This window comes from Gigantopelta aegis, chromosome 6 (assembly GCF_016097555.1).
Source record: "Gigantopelta aegis isolate Gae_Host chromosome 6, Gae_host_genome, whole genome shotgun sequence".
NCBI classification, from domain to species: domain Eukaryota; kingdom Metazoa; phylum Mollusca; class Gastropoda; order Neomphalida; family Peltospiridae; genus Gigantopelta; species Gigantopelta aegis.
In genome coordinates this window covers 19,480,748-19,485,511 of record NC_054704.1, presented here as the reverse complement: position 1 = coordinate 19,485,511, position 4,764 = coordinate 19,480,748, and positions in this window count along the sequence as shown.

Here is a 4,764-nt window from a genome sequence, read left to right as displayed (position 1 = left end):
GAGAAAATCCGCTACATTTTTCAGCAATGCAGCAAGGGATCTTTAATATGCACTTTCCCACAGACATGAAAGCACATACCATAGCCTTTGACCAGTTATGGTGCAGTGATTGGAATGAGAAAATCTATGTTGAAATGCTGATTCTTGTTGATACATTAAAAATAACACCAGTACTCATTAGTGTCAAAAGTTAATGTTACTTGCCACAAGACTATACACATTTTTTGTGAATAATGTTTGTTACAATATTGATTATCACATGCATTTTATTAACAATTTATGACCAACATGCAATAAAAGAAAAGTGGAAAAACCTGTTTATTGCTTGCAACCATATAAATGTATAATAAACGACTGTTGAAAAACTATCAGTGTTAACAGGTTATTTTTTTTTACATAGCAGAAATAAGCATCGTCATGCATCATCAACATAGGAAACAATTATTTTCATAGTTTTCATTTTTCAGATTACTTTCACTTTCCACTGGGATGTACAAAAATAGCTTCTTGTGTTACAGTTCTGGCACACTACACGAAAACTAATGTACTAGCATTATATCATCTAGAATATAGTTCACCCCTGATTTCAATTTGACATTTAACTGGGGTTGAAATACTGCCGTCCCGACTGGTTTTAGCCAGTCAACATCACCACGGGCTGGGAGATGTTTTACCTGTTGTCCCGTTGGACCAGTATTATTCTACCTTTATATTCACATATCAGTTTTAGTCAGTCATGTTTGATCCCCAGCAGACTTTGTTGCATGCCGGAGCGGGACGTAGCCCAGTGGTAAAGTGTTCACTTGATGCATGGTCGGTCTGTGATCGATCCCCGTCAGTGGGCCCATTGGGCTATTTCTCACTCCAGCCAGTGCACCATGACTGGTACATCAAAGGCTGAGGTATGTGCTATCCTGTCTATGGGATCATGCATATAAAAGATCCCTTGCTACTAATGAAAAAATGTAGCGGGTTTCCTCTCTGAGATTATATGTCAAAATTTAAAAAAAAAGTTTGACATTAATAAATCAATGTGCTCAGTGGTGTTGTTGCATGCCAGACCGAAGTGCCTACATAAATTTGAGCCAATTTCGACCCCTGTTTTAATGACATATTGTTATAAATCCCATTTATATCATCAAAGACACAATAGGCCAAATTTACGATTTACACAAACTTACTATAAACATTTACAATGCTTAAACACCTGCATTTAAGAAAAACAGGCTTCATAAATTCGGCTCCATTTGTTTTTGAAAGGTGCACAAAATAAGTAATCTTTAAAAACAGTGTATACTATTCTTTCCAATACACAATCCTACCACTAATCAAAAATGTATCAACAGTTTCTGAGATTTAGCTGCTGCTAGTCAAACAGAATATCAATACCGGTAGTGTTCAACTATATATAGATCACACAAAATCAGAACACAACCAGTCCAGTGTATCAGCAATTTATGGCCATTCTTTTTTTCAGAAAATGCAAACACGATGACAAAAATAAACTCTTCATGAATGAGTCATGACTTCTTCCCAAACAAGGAACAACTTCATGAATAAGGAATGATCACTTTATGAATAAGGAATGAGCAATTAAGAAATGATCACTTTATGGAAGTAAAAAAAAAAACATTTATAAAAATAAGTTTAAAAAATCAAGAATGTAACTTGTTTGTCTAACATTTTTAACTGAAGAGTGTTTTTTACAAAACTTAAGTCTATAATATATCAATTTGAAAACTCTCCTAAAAAAACCCATCGTTTCGTTTCAAAGAATTACCACTTCATATCATCCATCCAAGATTTTTTTTATCCCAATGTCCCCTTTCCCTTCTCTTCTTGGAATGATATTTTATTTCTTCCTATTCTGGTAGCTCCTCCTATCTTTAATATTATTTTGCTGTCCACCTCCACACCCCAGTCCTTGTCTCTCAAACTATGACAGGTGTGTCAGCTATAGCTGTAGGCTTGGTCTGACCACTTTGGAGAGTGTTCAGTAGTTACTTCTGGCATTGTTAAGAGGCCTTCTATACTCCCCTATTATTATTATTATTGGGTCAGAGCAGCTTTATTAGCGGCAGAGAACGAGGATGCCAGGTGGGTGCAGGGAAATACTGAAACTGCACCCATGTAGGAAACTGAAAGAGGTAGGTGACTGTGTGGACAGCTCAGAAAAACTGACAGACAGGGTCAAAATCATTGCAGAAATTGGAAAAATTTAATCCATTTTAAGAAAATGACTGTGCATGCAATGTTAAACAGTATATAAAACAAGCATTTTTTTTGTAGTCAACTCCATTTTTTGGTAAGAATTCATTTGTGACCCTTGTTTACGAAGAGAAGAAATCTGCTTCAGTCACATGGCAACTCTTTTTAACACAAATGGGTCTTTCATATTCCGTGGGGTGGGATCTAAAAAAAAATTGTTTTATTTAACGACACCACTGGAGCACATTGATTAATTAATCATTGGCTATTGGATGTCAAACATTTGGTAATTCTGACTCATAGTCATCAGAGGAATTTGGAAACCCGCTACATTTTTCCTAATGCAGCAAGGGATCTTTTATATGCACTTTCCCACAGACAGGAAAGCACATACCACAGCCTTTGTCCAGTTATGGTGCACTGGTTGGAATGAGAAAAACCCCAATCAACTGAATGGATCTACCGAAGTGGTTTGATCCTGCGACGCAAGCACCTCAAGCAAGCAATCAAGCGACTGAGCTAAATTCTGCCCCAGGGTGAGATCTCATTCAGAAGGTAGAACACTCAGCTGTGGTTCTTTCATCACAGGATCGAATCACACTAGTGGACCCATTCTCAGTGTTTTCACAACCCACCATTGTCCTGTCTGGGGAAAAGTGCATATAAAAGATCCCTTGCTGCTAATAATTTTTTTTAGCAGGTTTCCTGGAAGACTATGAGTGAAAAATTACACTTTTTTTCACATCCAATAGCCGATGATAAATAAATCAATGTGCTCTAGTTGTGTCACTAAACAAAACAAGAATTAACTTATTTTCTGAATGAAAAACATTTTACAGTCCATGTTATAAAACGTAAAAGACAAGACTTGAAACTTAGTCCATCCCTCCCCTCTCCAACTAGATTTGGCTCCTTATACATGAGATGAGTTCTCCAACACTATTTTCATAGATGAGGAATGGCCACAATCATGAAGCATGGCTGCATGACACACATCAAGGGCCATTTTTCATTCACATGGTTTTTGATGTAGTTACCAAAAATTACAGCATGCATATGCAATTTTTTTTAGTGATAACCATAGAATCAATTTTCTGATACTACATCTGTACCATGCCACACCTAAATCTGCACACATCAAAAACAGCACTAATGATGAGATAATATCATTTTCAAACAAAGATGACGTACAGTAGTTAGCTGGTTACCAAGGTGATATATTTTAAGATACTTTAATGTCATGAAGATAAAAAAACACAACATATGATTTCTTAATCCTTTAATGTATTACACAAATTTTATTACACAAGAACAAGACAAGAGGGTGAATTTAATAATGGCTCCACTTTGAATCAGTATCACCGAAAATATATTTTTTTAACAAGTACGTTGGCTTTTTATTTACAAGTATATAAATTATTACTTGTTTATGTACTGTAAAATCTTATTTCAGAGAAATTCTATTTTCATTTTTACTTTTCTATTTGCTTCTAACTGATGATCCGTAAATTAATAATACCATTTGAGAATCCACACATTTATTAATCCCACTAAATGTCCATTTACATCAAAACATTAATATTTATGATGAGGAAAAACATTTTTTAATTACATTATCATTTGTGCTGTTTTCAGGAATATTTTTCTGTAGCATTTTATTTTATTTCTGGAGGCCATTCTGGGCCCGACTCAGTTGGTTATTACTAACCATAGCCTGAGTCACCCTGCTGACTTGAGCTCAAATCACTCACAGAATAATGTCAATAATTCACTTTGTGCCCACAGCACTCTCTCATAATAGAGAAAACATTTTTTATGTTTTCGCATCGAGAAAATATTACTGGGTAATTTACAGCTTCCTGACCATTTCAACTTATTTTTGAGCTCATATCCAATTAAGATTCCAAGCACACTGTCCTGGGTCCCATTCCACTAAGTGATCTTAACACTAAAATCACCGTAAGTACAAAAGGTAGCTATGTACTTAAGATGATCTTAGGGCTAAGATCGCTTCGTGGAACGGGGCCCTGGGTATATACCTCCGCTACCTGTCCAGGACAGAAGATTGGTAGTTAGTTCTTATTGATTACTGTTAGTGACAGACAAGTTGTTATAATGGTCTTACAACTACCCATGGTATTGGCCATTACAACTAACCGTAGCTTGCAGCCAGTACCTACCATCCCTAAAGTCCAATGGCTTAAGCACTACACCACCAAGGTTTATAAACTGATGATCTTCTTTTGAAACTAAATATGATTTTAACTGAATAAACATAAAATTGTTTTTTTCAAAATTATCTGTGAAAGTAATATTGAGAATAATGTATAGAATGGTCAATTTTTTTTTTTTTTAAATCAATAAATAACAGGTATAACAAATAGAATCGTAAACTCAGTACCAGTTATTACCAAGTTTTATGCCCTCAGTACATACCCTAGGATTGATCCCTGTCAGTGGGCCCATTGGGCTATTTTTCGTTCCAGCCAGTGCACCACAAAGGTGATGGTATGTGCTATCCTGTCTGTGGAATTGTGAATATAAAAGATCCCATAC